Raw genomic sequence first — 14,631 nt, 5'->3', positions numbered from 1 at the left:
TGTACTGTTTCTTAGATTATACAGATACGAAACAACAAAGTTGTTTTGTAAAATCTTTCTATGTTGAATTACATTATTCATTACAACACTGTTAGTAGCTAAGTGGAAGCCTTTTTTGATTTTTCTCCTCTTCCTTTAATTAGTATTTCGTTCTCAAAAAAGTTATCGATATAGCTTTGCATATATACTAATTACCACAATATTGCAGCTAAAACACCAGAAAATTTGACAAAATCAGTGACTAGAACATCAGCAGCAACGAAAACAGCAGCACATGATCCTGGCGAGCGCAGACTCAGTGACGTGACTCGAAGCATCGTTGTCACCGGGTAATAATGACAGCTCTAACCAGAGCACGTTAGAAGGTCCAGAAAGTAAAACAGCGTAGTGTTAGCATTTGTGGGTATATTGATACATGTAAGCTGGCCTTACGAACAGTGTTTTTGTTGTTATAACTAACTACAGGGATATTTTTCTAAAAAAGAATACATTTCTGCTGAAACACTGCACAAAAATTTTATAGTCATTTTGGTGTCACCTCCTGTGACAGGTGGATGTGTGAGACAAAGTCAGGAATAATGTTAGTGTCCAAAAATGCATGCCAGAACGTTCTGCACAAATGCCAAAGATTAGGGGCGGAGGAAGAATTCGACATTGAGTTTCCTGGGGGCCAGTACAAAGAGAAACAGGGTGAAATGTCATAGCTGGGATCCGTGGGGTAAGAATATTACCAGCTCCTGAGGGAAGACACATATTTTCCTGGTCTCAAGCCCTATCCCCTTAATAGAGCTTTGGGAAACTTCTGCAGTATGTCCCCGTAAAGGGGCCTTCGTGAACGCGTTGTGAATAGCCGGATGGTTGGAAAATAGGGATAATGACCACTCGCATGTGACTTCCCTTAAGGAAGAGACACTAGTCAACTTTGTATCCCAGGGACCACTTGGAGCATGATTTTTGTTTGTTTGTTTTTAATCTCTATTGCCTTTTTTGATTGTAGAGGTAATAATACATGTTCCTTATAAAATAATTCCAACAGTTCAAAAATATATAAAGCTCTCTAACAGTCCAGCACAGATCTAAGCATGGAACATATATATATATTTCTTAATTGTGCTTTAGGTGAAAGTTCATGGCTCAAGTTAGTTTCTCATACAAAAATTTATACACTTATTGTTACATGACCCTAGTTGCAATCCCTATAATGTGACAACACACTCCCCTTTTCTGCCCTGGGTTTCTGGTGTCCGTTCAGCCAGCTCCTGTCCCTTTCTGCCTTCTCATCTCACCTCTGGACGGGAGCTGCCCATTTATTCTCATGTATCTACTTGAACTAAGAAGCACACTCTTCACAAGTATTTTTTATGTTTTATAGTCCAGTCTAACCTTTGTCTGAAAATTGGCTTCAGGAATGGTTTTAGTTCTGGGTTAACAGGGAGTCTGAGGGCCATATCCTCTGGGGTTCCTCTAGTCTCAGTCAGACCATCAGGTCTGGTCTTTTTATGTGAATTTGAGTTCTGCACCCCACTTTTCTGTTCCGTCAGGGACTCGCTGTTGTGTTCCTTGTCAGGGCAGTCATTGGTGGTAGCCAGGCACCATCTAGTTCTTCTTGTCTGAGGGTGATGGAGTCTCTGGTTTATGTGGCCCTTCTGTCTCTTGGGCTAATGTTTTCCTTGTGTCTTTGATGTTCTTCATTCTCCTTTGCTCCAGGTGGGCTGACGCATCTTAGACAGCTGCTTGCAAGCTTTTAAGACCCCGGACGCCACCCACCAAAGTGGGCCACGTTTTTTGAATGAATGAATGAGCGTGTGCATGAACGGATCTTACCTTTCACACAGGATGTTGGGCGAATCCAGTGAGATAAAATGTCTGTACCCATTGGGTGGGTGGGTGAAGGTGGTTATTATCTAAGATCTCTACGCAGGTTTGGGGGCCTGCTGGGGAGCCTGCCTGCCCTGGTGTGAATGGTGCCCATCATTGCCCCTCCCAAGCACCTCCCACATACCGCCTAAGCTCCAAAGGCTTCCTTGGCCCCATTGGGGCCCCCAGTCTTCCCACAGATCCCTCCACCCAGTTTTGCAGGCCCTCTGGCTCCTGCTCCTGCCCCAGCCCAGCTGCTCAGGCTCAGTCCCTTGCTTTCTCTGGCCCCGTCCACGCCCCACTCCTGGTCAGGCTGCGTCCTCTGCCCAGAATGCCCCCCACCCTCAGCACCACCTTTCACACCCCAGTCACTGCTCCACTCCGGGGTCCCCTCTGCAGGCAGCCAGCTCGCTGTGGTTCTCCCCATTTTGCCTATGTGGGGAGGAGAAGTCTGACACCCGCCTCCTGGCTTTGTGGCTGCCTCATCTCGTGTCTCATTTCACCAGTTGTGCTGGAGGCTTCTGAGGGCCGAGCCCCCCATCCTGGTCTCGGAGTTGCTCCGGTGGAACATGCTGTGTCCTCCTCCTCCCTCCATACTCTCCTGCATAGAGTGAATTCCTACAGACCCAGCCAGCCTCGCCACCTCCTCCGAGAAGCCCTCCCAGCCTGCCACAGTGGTCCCTGCCCTCTCCCCTGCCTGTTCACAGGAGTTGTTGGTTCCAGGGTCCCACCAGCCTCCAAGCTCCAGGAGGCAGATGCCATCTGCAGCCTCTCGGCATCTCTGCATCTCCCACAGGTGGCCGGAGCTGCCCAACAGACAGACCCCGGGCTCATTTAACTGTCTAAAGTGTTTCTGTCAAAGGAGCCCCCTTCCAAGGGCACAGGCTGATCGTCCTGTGTGGTCATCACCGCTCCCAGCACCGCCGCCTCTTTCGAGGCCCCTTGGGCCCCGGGCTGCCTGGAGAGCAGTGTGGGCAAGCTGACTGGCCGCCTCCACCACTCACCAGCCTCAAGGCCTAGTGGGGAGAGCGGGAACCGTTCCCTGCCCCAGGTGCTTCACCTGTAAACTGAGTGCCTTGCAGGGCTCCTAGAGAATTACCTGCCAGATATGTATGAGGGCATCCAGCCTGAGCCTGGGCCACAGGAGGTGATCAACCAATGTCGGTGCTGCTCTCCCAGGTGGGAACCAGAGCTCAGGGTAGGTGGAGGCAGCACTGGAGGGGTCCAAAGGAGTCAGAAGTGGCTGCTGCCTGGCAGGAGCTTCGAGAACCCAGCAAGGCATGTCTTTGCCCATCCATCACTCATTCACTCATGCGTGCATTCATTCATTCTATAAACACCCACTGAGCACCGGCATTGGGTTGACCCCTGGAGGCCCAGAGATGTTGCAGCTCCAGCCAAGGCCTTGCCTGGGTCAGTGCAGCAAGAGAGCCAGGCCTGAACGTAGACACCTGACATGCACACCCGAGTGGAGCCGGGAAGGCCCCAGGAGGAAAGGGGCTCCCACGCTGGGGCAGGGTTGGGCAGGAGGGGTGTTTTCACGGAGGAGACACTGGAGCTAGGTGGCAGAGCGATGGAGAAACCAAGCGGAGGGAGCAGCATGTGCAAAGGTCCAGAGGTATTCAGTTGCCTTCCCTTCGAAACAGACCACTCAACAGTGAAGGCCTTTCCTCTCTGCTGCTTCTCTCCACCCCTCAGCCCTCCCATTTTTCTCTTAGTTTGTCTTACACACCCTACCTCCTAGGCTCTGTAGGAGGAGAAAAGACCTGGTGTTCTGCGCCCATAAAGATGACAGCCTAGGAAGCACTTTGGGGCAGCTCTACTCTGTCCTAAAGGGTTGCTATGAGTAAGAATCGACTGATGGCACCCACTGACACCAACAATATCACCTAGAGCAAGGTTCTTAACCTGGAGTCCATGGACAGAACCTGGGGGCAAGGCTATCAGAGGATAGATTCAGGGGTCTGTGAAGCTGGATGGGAAAAATTTTCACCCAACTCTTCCATCAGTTAGGAAGGCCAGCCCTGAACCCATCAGTGCCAGCTGTTGCTGGGACTGTCACCAACGGAAACCCAGATATTTTCATGTCACGCATCGGCTGTCAGAGAAATCTCCCTCTCTTTTATGCTCATGACTACTTCAAAATTATGGTGACTATTAGACTTGCAGCTTCATCTTGTTATTTAATCTGTTAAATAAAACACACTACTACATTATGCACGGTTTCTTTTAATTTTATTAACTGTATTTCTATACATTTGGGTTCCTTCATGATCCTCTCATTTATTTAAAAAGATCTTGACGGGGGGTCAAAAGGCTTCCCCAGTCTGCCTCGGCAGTCCCAGGCACAGAGAGGTAAGGCGCCCGTCCAAAGGGGGTGGTGGTGAGGGAAAGCCTGTGTCCCCTCAGCAGGGGCTGACCGTGGGGTACTTCTTAGCAACCTCAGGGGAGGAGCAGGGGCCCACATGTCACCCACGCCAGGGACAGGACCATCGGAAGAGCCTGCCGTCCAGCCCACAGAAGACAGAGACAAGGCCGTCCCCTCGCGTGGTTCTTCAAGCCCCGCTCCAACTCCTGACCAGCCCAGCTGCCATATTCTCCCTGCAGTGCATTTGGAGAGTGCCATCGCTGTTATTCTTGGCCCTCCCATACCAAAGCTGCCAAGACCGAGACCAGGAAGGGAGGGGGCGGAGGCCCCCAGGGCCACCCCTCACCCCCCACGCTCCGGCAGGGTCTCGGGGCACCTGGATCATGGGTGCTGCAGAGGAAAAGGCTGGTGAAAAGCAAAGTGCTCCCAGGGGCAGGTGTATGGCTGGGGACAAACGCTTCCTTTTGGGTCACTGCCTTCAGGTGAGGTTTGCTAAACACAGGTTTCCCCTCCAGAGATGCCTGAACATGCCCACAGCTGCACTGGGGGTGGGGAGGAGGGAGGGGCCTGGGAGCACCCCACCCCCACGGGGGACACCGGTGACCACAGGCACCCCTGTGAGGGGTGGCTCCAGTGGGGCACTGCAGAAGCCCAGGCTGAATCCCACCCCTTTCTTACAGATGTGGCCAGAGAGGCCCATGGGCTAGCCTGAGGCCACACAGCAGTTAGTGGAAAGGTCAGGGGAAGCCATGCCCCATTAGCTGAGAAGGAAACAGGCAGAGCAGGTATGGCATGGGCCAGAAGGCATGGTTCTGTGGTTCCGAGAAAGACGGGTATAGAAGTGCAAAATTCAGGTCACCAAATAGAGCACCAAACAGGGCCGAACAGCTCCACCCACTTGTACTAAAAAAAAGCTGGGGGGTGGGGTGCTCTGAGCCAGGCTGCCTGAGTCAAATCCAGACCCCATCACTCCTTGGCCATGTGGCCTTTGGCTTAAGTTCTCTGTGCCTCAGTTCCTGCAGTGCAATGGATTGCTTTTGTATGGCCTTTCTAGCCATGGTCTCGTAACTATACCAAATGATGGGTGGGACTATGCAAATAAGGTGCTGGCGGCCCACCAAGGAGATTGGACAGTTTACTAATAATACAAATAAGGTGCATGGCGCCCTTGTGGGGGTGGGACCATGCAAATAAAGTGTATGGAACACTAATAAGGGGTTTTGCCATCCACTAGGCTTAAAAGAGGGCCAATCCCAGAGCAGAGGGGGGACCTCACTACCACCAGGAAGAGCCAGGAGCACCCTTACTGCTCAGCTTATTCTGCGAGGCAGTCGTAACCCTGACACCGAACCTGACAAGTGAAATATGAAAAGGGAAAAGTACAGGCCCATTTCACACAGGAAAATAGATGGAAAAATCTCACACAAGTAACCAACTGAATTCAGAAATACATAACAAGAGTACAACACAGGCGAGCAGGGCTTCTCCCAGGAGTGCAAGCTTGGCTCAGCACCGGAGGCTCAGAACAATCTATCACTTTAATGGAAGAAAGGAGAAGTCCTGCCAGCCTCCCTCTGCTTGCAAATAAAAGTCAATATCCATTCATGAGAACAATTCTTAGCAAACTAGGGATGGAAGGGGACTTCCTTGCCCTGATAAAAAGTAACAACATAAAACCCATAGCAAACATCAGACATTATGGTGAGGCACTGAGCGCTTCCCCTTTCAGAATGGAAACACAACAAAGATGGTCATTGTCATGACTTCCAGTATGGTTCAAATTGTCCCAGAGGACACAGCCAGGGCAGTAAAGCAAGAACAAAAAAGGGGGCAGGGGGGTATAAAGATTAGGAAGGAAGGAACAAAACTGTCATTATTTAGAGATGATAAAAAAAAAGCCAAAGAATCAATAGATATCACTAGAATATTAGTTTAGCAGGGCTACAAAAATTAACAGGCATGCACACACACAAACACACTGGCTCAGCGGTTAAGAGCTCAGCTGCTAACCAAAGGGTTGGCAGTCAAATGCACTAGCTGCTCCTTGGAAACCCCGTGGGGCAGTTCTGCTCTGTCCTGTAGGGTCGCTGAGTCGGAATCTATTCGACGGCCACGGGTTTGGGTTTTAGGTTTCGCTACAGCAGTTAGAAAACGAAATGAGAGAACCCATTTATAATAACACCAAACACAAGGCTTCTTAATAGAACATGTGCAAGACCCCTATGGAAAAAAAACATACAATTTTACTGTGAGATGTTAAAGAAGCCTAAGTGGAAACCCTGGTGCCGTAGTGGCTAAGTGCCGCAGCTGCTAACCAAAAGGTCGGCAGTTTGAATTTACGGGGTGCTCCTTGGAAACTCTATGGGGCAGTTCTACTCTGTACTATACGGTACCTATGGGTCGGAATTGACTTGATGGCAACGGGTTTGGTTTTGTTTTTTTAAGTGGAAAAGAGTCCTGGTGGTGCAGTGGTTAAGGACTCAGCTGCTAACTGAAAAGTTGGCAGTTCGAACCCACCAGCCACTCCATAGGAGAAAGAGGTGACAGCCTGCTTCTGTGAAGAGTACAGCCTCGGAAACCCTATGGGGCAGTTCTATACTGTCCTATAGGGTCACTATGGGTCAGAATCGACTCGACGGCAGTGGGTTTTCTGGTTTAAGTGGAAAGATATACCATGTCCTTGGACTGGAAAACTTAACATAATACAGAGGTCTGTACTCCCCATGTGGTGTGTAAGTTCAGTGCATTTCCAACTAAAACCCTGACGGTGCAAACTATAAAGAAACACAAGGTTGTGAGTATCACAAAACCCAGCATGGCGATTACCTGCAGGGAGTAGGGAGAGCTGTGACCAGGGAGGGGCATAGACCTCTGAGTGCTGGCTAGGTTTTATATCTTGGCCTGGGTGGTGTTACGTGAGTGTTCCCTATAAAATTATTCTCTAACCTGGTCACACGTTTTATGCATGTATGTATGAAGCCCTGGTGTTGCAGTGGTTAAGAGCTACAGCTGCTAACCAAAAGGTCGGCAGTTCGAATCTACCAGCCACTCCTTGGAAATCCTATGGGGTAGTTCTCTGTCCTATAGGGTCGCTATGAGTAGGAATCAAGTTGATGGCAGTGCTTTTTTTTTTTTTCCCCCTCTATGTATACCCTCTTACCAAAAGAATGAAATGTAAACAAAACCTGAAAAAGGAAGACAGGACTTGGTAACTCAATATTACAGCCTAGAAAACCCTATAGGGCAGCTCTACTCTGTCACATGACGTTGCTGAGTCCAAATTGACTCTAAGGCATCTGTCAACAATAGTCAATCCCTGTTGCCATGGAGTTGATTCCGACTTACAGTGACCCTATAGGACAGAGTAGAATTGCCCCATAGGGTTTCCGAGGCTGTAACCTATACAGAAGCAGACTGCCACATCTTTTTCCCGTGGAGCAGCTGGTGGGTTTGAACTGCTGACCTTTTAGTTGGTAGCTGAGAGCTTAACCACTGTGCTACTGGGTTCTTTAACAACAATTAAGACAAAGAATTTGAGACCTGGAGGGAATAGGTGCTGGAGAAGTCAAAAGGGCCACCAGTGTTGGCAGCTTAGTACTGGCCAAGGCCCACTAGACCCAGAGCTCTGACTCCCCCCATGCCAGGCCCTGCAGCACCCCACTTCCCACCCAACCGGGACAGCAGACACAGCTCCAGGCCCAGGTCCAAGGCCGGCAGCCCTTGAGCAAATCAAAGCACAGGCTGCCCTGCCTTTCCCTCTTTTGCTTGTTGGGTCAGCTTTCTTCACGTCTTTGGCCCAGTTAGTGCCCTGTGTCTTTATCACAAAGGTGAAGGTCATTTTAAAGCGGACACAGGATAGATTCACCCTGGGAGTGGCGGCCTAGCAGTCGTCCCATGGAAGTTACCTGCGTGGTGCCTTTGCCCCTATTTACCTTGCCAGCAAGTCCAGGTGGCTTTCTCACCTCACCATTTGTTTTCAGACAGTTCTGATTCACTCTAGAAACAGAACTTACTTGCTTTACAGCTTCCAAGCTGTTTCTTTGCCCCTGGGGTAGGCCTATCTATCCTGTTAGGACTGAGACAGTTACATCCAAGGCTAAGGCCAACTAAAGAGTTCCTTGGTTCCTAGATGGAATCGGGTTGCTTGTGCAGAACCAGGGCTGCCGAGTCAATCTACCCAGCAGTTTGGCTTAAGGCAGGGAGCCGGGTCAGCTTAAACCAACCCCAGGCATACGCAACGTGTAAGTTACAGGCTGAATTTAAAGCAGGAAGTGGCAACACAGATTAGCTAGTTTTACGCCCTTCCCTGGTATTAGAGACTGAATTGTGTCACCCAAAAATGTGTCTCAACTTGGCTAGGCCATGATTCCCCATATTGTGTGATTGTCTGCCATTTTGTCATCTGATGTGATTTTCCTAAGTGTTGCAAACCCTAGATCTATGATGTTAATGAATGCCAGAAAGATGTTTACCTGTGTTTTGTTCACTATGCAAAGGCAACCGACTACGTGGATCGTTAACAAATTATGGATAACATTGCAAAGAATGGGAACTACAGAACACTTAATTTGCTCATAAGGAACCTGTACACAGGTCAAGAGGAAATTATTCAAACAGAACAAGGGAATACGGTGTGGTTTAAAGTCAGTAAAGGTGTGTATCAGTGTTGTATCCTTTCACCACACCTATTACAATCACAAAATGGAGGGCAACCACACAATACTGGGAATCATGGGCTAACCAAGTTGACACATATTTTTTGGGGGACACAGTTCAATCCATGACACCGAGTTTGGGAAATATTTCTCACAAAGACCTGGCACAACTGGTCCATAGATCAGGTGAGGAGGATGAAGGCCAGAGAGGACTCAGGAGGTTCCCAGGTTAAATGAAAGCCTATTAACGAGAAAATAACTTGGGCTAGAAATTTTCTAGGAAAATAAAGTCCCTGTCATGGATTGAATTATGTTCCCCCCAAAATGTTTGTATCAATGTGGTTAGGCCATGATTCCCAGTATTCTGTGATTGTCCTCCATTTTGTGACTGTAATTTTATGTTAAAAGGATTAGGGTGGGATTGTAATACCACCTTTACCCAGGTTATCTCCTTGATCGAAGATAAAGGGAGTTTCCCTGTGGTGTGGCCTGCACCAACTTTTCTCTCTCAAGAGATAAAAGAGAAGCAAGCAGAGAATTGGGGACCTCATACCACCAAGAAAGCAGCACCAGGAGCAGAGCGCATCCTTTGGGCCCAGGGTCCCTGCGCCTGAGAAGCTCCTCGACCAGGGGAGATTGAGGACAAGGACCTTCCTCCAGAACCGACAGAGAGGGAAAGGCTTCCCTGGAGCCGACGCCCTGAATTTGGACTTGTAACCTACTAGGCTGTGAGAAAATAAATTTCTCTTTGTTGAAGCCATCCACTTGTGGTACTTCTATTATGGCAGCACTAGATGACTAAGACAGCCCCCAAAGCACAACTCACCTGCTGGCTCTATTAAAGCAACATAAAACCACATCTAGTAACTGGAACAAGTGTGAACTATACACATCCACTCTATTAAAATGGAGGAGGTGAGTGAAGCCGGAAGGGAAGGGAGAAAGACACAGAATAACATGAGTGGTAGGAAGAGAAATGGCAGAGGAGACAGGAAGATACAGAAGGAGAGGACTGAGGAGGAAGAGGGAGAGCTGGGAGCACGGGGTGGGGAGACAGAGGATAGTGGGTGCCACAGCTGCAGTCCAGTGCAGACAGTGGGAGACTGGGAGACGAGGGGAGTGAGCCTGTTCTCCCCACTGTGAATAAGAACTCTGCTTAAACCAAACCCATTGCTGTTGAGTCGATTGCGACTCATAGTGACCCTATAGGACAGAGCCGAACTGGCCTATAGGGTTTCCAAGGCTGTAACTTTTATGGGAGCAGGCTGCCGCATCTTTCTCCCATGGAGTGGCTGGTGGGTTCAAATCGCTGAACTCCTGGTTAGCAGCCCAGTGCTTAACCACTGTACCACCAGGGCTCCTTGGAACTCTGGTTAGTTCACAATAAATATAAAACACAGACCGTGGTTCTGGAGGCGGTCTCCAACTCCTGTGCCCTGAGGAGCTGCCGGGCGCATCACCAGCGGGAAGAGCCTTCGTGCACTGTGCAACCTGCTGCCACATGACCCAGACATGGCCGCACCGTCTCCCTCCAGCTTCCAGCCGTGAAGGGTGAGCTCTGATTTCATGCACTTACTCAGCGTTTAATACCTAAGTTTCACCTTTAATTCTTTATTGTCCCCCTTGCCTTGCCCACCAACCAGTTGACAAGTGGACCCTGACTCATGGCGCGCTGATGTGTGACGGAGTAGAATCGTGCTCCACAGGGTTTTCAATGGCAATCTTTTCAAAAGATTGCCAGGCTTTTCTTCCGAGGTGCCTCTGGGAGCCCCGCCTCACTCAAGGTAACCAGTGTTAACGAATGCATGTGCCTCCTCACATTCCTTTCTTCATGCTCACATAATAACATAAACACACAGGAACAGGTGTTTTTGGAAGAAGGGCTTAAAAAAAAACGGAATCACACTTTCTAAATTTCCACGCATTTGCTTCTTCTCACGTGAGGTGATGGCAACCTCGCTCGTTCCTTGAAACGGCTGCGTATCTCACATGGTGGACACAGCCTCCCGACTGATGGGCACTTCCTTTGCTCCACTGCTGGCCCACTACAAAGGGTTCCAAGCAACCAGTGAGCCGGCTAGCTCCAAGCTGATGTGGAATTTTAATTGTGACAGATGTTACTAAGTATCTATCCTGAACAGGACTCCCACCTTGGGGAAACGCCAAACTGGTGGGGAAGCAACAGTACTTACAATCTCAACTCAAATACCACGTTACCCAGAGGAATACAACTGCTCAAAAGAGGGAGCTCAATGTCGGGTGGGAATGCTGAGGAGGTGGCATTTGAGGGAGATGCTGAAGCGGCCAGAGGCAGAGCTTGGGGAGGGAGACTTTCCAGACGAAGGGCAAGGCAAGGAGGGACATGGTGGTTAACATGGTGTGGCTGAAAGGGGCAGGGTAGTGGCTGGTGGAAGGCTTTTGAGCGGAGGAACGTGAGGACCAGAGCTGACCTGAGATTGGCATGGCAGCAGGAGCTCACTGCTGCACAGTTGTCAGCCAGGATGAGAGGTGACGAGCCCTCTCAGCTCATACACATCCCAAGTACTTCACTTAGGGGTCTCAAGTGGTTGGACTAAATCAGGTCGAGGGTCTCTTTCAACTCCCATTCTATGACTCCCACCAAGTTAGTGAAGTATACGTACCATTTCGCCCCAGCTTAAAAAAGAGGTTCCAGCCAGCTTGCTCACTGCTGAATTTTGGGCACCTGGCCAGGTGGCTGCCACATGGTGGCACTGAGTACTCAGTGACTGATTTAGTTGTTTTGTCTTCTGTGTAGTTCAGAGGGAGAAGCAGAGGGATAATTCCAATACAATACAGTAAGTACAAAGAAGAAATGCCCAGGGTGATGGGATCACAGGGCTATGGGAATGGTCTCCAGGAGACACTTCCAGAGCTGGAGAACCAAAAAACCAAACCCTTTGCTGTCAAGTTGATTCCGACTCATAGCAACCCTAGGGGACAGAGTAGAACTGCCCCCATAGGGTTTCCAAGGAGCAACTGGTGCGTTTGAACTGCCAGCCTTTTGGTTAGCGGCCATAGCTCTTCACCACTGCACCACAGGGGCTGCAGAGCTGGAGAAGGGCTCAGTTTATCAGAGGAGAATATAAGGTGGTGAGAAGTTGAAGTTCAAGAACTAACTCCTCAGGAAGGAAATAGTAGGAAGAGCTCTTGAATTCAGTTAACCACTTTGCTATTATTAGGTTTTTAAATGGGAAACCAGCTTGCAGGGTTGTTTTTCCTTCTGATGGGAAAATATTAGAGTTGGCTAAAGCATTCAGGAGATCTGATACAAAATGAGAAATGATGAAAGACAATTAGCACAAATTCAAAATGAGATGACTGGGCCGCCACAAGCTTTTCTTGGTATCTGTTTTATTTTTTTTCTGATTATAAAACACACGTTTGATTACAACACAAAAACATAAAGTAAAAAAAGGAAAATTATCCAAAATTATAATTTCCAGAAGTAAACCACATTAATTTTTTGAGAAATTTACTTTCCAATTTGTTCCTATATCTTCCCCCCACAAAACATAGTGCTCATATTACACAAAAATGTCCTACATTTTCACTTCATATTTTACACAGCATTTTTCATGTTATTAAAATCATTTACAAAGTTCATGGCTGTATATTATTCCATGGGTTCCATATGGATGGATCAATATTACCGAGAAAATCTTTTCAGACGTATAGAAGAGTAGCTCCCCCTTCAGCATCCTGTCGTCTCCCCTCCCCTCCTGGACAGAACTACATACATTCAGAGTCTGACAGACGTCAGTAGCAGACAGGAATCGGTCCACTGCAAGCCACCAACACTCCAGCACAGCAGCTTACACAAGAGCCCAGTGGGAGCAGTGAGCTTGTGACTCATGGTGACTGACACGCGACTCTACAATTCTCTTAGCCTTTTCCTCATGGTTGTAAGACAGCTGCTGCAGCTCAGCCAACACACCAGTCTTCAAGGTATGAAGGAAGAAGAGGGGCTTTGTTCTCCTGAGGTTTTGTCTTCTTATAAGGGAAGGGAAGCCTCTCGAACAACACGCAATTCCCTTTACAACGCATTGGCCAGAACTTGGCCACATTCTTCCCCGCACCCTCAGATCGATCACTGGCTAAAGGGAGGAAAGCTGCCTTGACTGCAGGGCCAATCATGACTTATCCCACGAGACGAGGTGGAAGCCCAGGGGTTTGGAATACCAGCAGGGCCACCCGTGCTAGACAGGTTTCAGTGGAGCTTCCAGGCTAAGGCAGGCTAGGAAGAAGTATCTGTCCCTACTTTTTAAAAAATTGGCCAGTGAAAATCTTACGAATAAGCAGCAGAACGCTGTCTGATATAGTGCGGGAAGAAATGGGGAAGAGCTGTCTCCTCTAAGTAGAGTCGACCTTACTGATGTGGGTGGAGTAAACCTCGCCGGACTTTCAGTTGCTGATGTGGCATGACTCGAAATGTGAAGACACAGCTGCAAATATCCATTAACAACTGGAATGTGGAATGTATGAAGTATGAATCTAGGAAAATTGGAAATTGTCAAAAATGAAATGGTGTGCATAAACATTGATATCCTAGGCATTAGTGAGCTGAAATGGGCTGGTATTGGCCATTCTGAATCAGACAATCATAAGATCTACAACGCCAGGAATGACAAATTGAAGAGGAATGGTGTCCCTTTCATCATCAAAAACAATATTCCAAAATCTATCCTGAAGTACAACGCTGTGATAGGATTATACCTATACGCCTACAAGGAAGACCAGATAATGCGACTATTATTCAAATTTATTCACCAACCACTAATGCCAAAGAGGAAGAAATTGAAGGTTTTTACCAACTTCTGGAGTCTGAAATTGATCAAACAAGATGCATTGATAATTACTACCACCACTGACCGCTCTGACAGATATTACAACAGAAAGTCCCAGACAGAATGGGAGGAAAATGTAGAAGAGAACTCAAATTCAGGAAAAAAGACCAGACTTACTGGTCTGACAGAGACCGGAGGAACCCCCGAGACTGTGGCCCCTGAACACTCTGCTAACTCAGAACTGAAGCCACTCCCTAAGCCCACTTCTCAGACAAAGATTAGACAGGCCTATGGAACAAATCACACACGTGAGGGATACGCTTTCTAGTCCTGTTGAGACCAAACGGGCAGCTCCTGTCCAAACACAAGATGAGAAGGCAGGAAGGGACAGGAACTGGATGAATGGACACAGGGAATCCAGGGTGGAAACAGGGAGCATGCTGTCACATTGTGGGGACTGCAACCAATGCCACAAAACAATATGTGTATAATTTTTTAATGAAAAATTAACTTGAGCTATAAACTTTCACCTAAAGCACAATAAAATTAAATATATATATAAACGAATAAATAAATAAATAAAAATGCATTGATAATTACTGGTGAAAGGAATGTGAAAGTTGGCAATGAATAAGAAGGATTGGTAGTTGGAAAATATGGCCTTGGTGATAGAAACAATGCCGGAGATTGCATGATAGAATTTTGCAAGACCAATTCACTGGAAATATCTTTCTGCTACAACATAAATGGTGACTATATACACAGACCTCGCCAGATGGAACACACAGGAATCAAATCCACTATATCTGTGGAAAGAGCCAAAGGACAAGCTCAATATCATCAGTCAGAACAAGGCCAGGGGCTGACTGCAGAGCACATCATCAATTGCTCATATGCAAGTTCAAGTTGAAGCTGAAGAAAATTCAAACAAGCTGGTGAGCCAAAA

This window comes from Elephas maximus, chromosome 10, assembly GCF_024166365.1.
Source record: "Elephas maximus indicus isolate mEleMax1 chromosome 10, mEleMax1 primary haplotype, whole genome shotgun sequence".
NCBI classification, from domain to species: Eukaryota; Metazoa; Chordata; class Mammalia; order Proboscidea; family Elephantidae; genus Elephas; species Elephas maximus.
The sequence above is the reverse complement of the archived record's forward strand: the minus strand, read 5'-3'. Positions refer to the sequence as shown.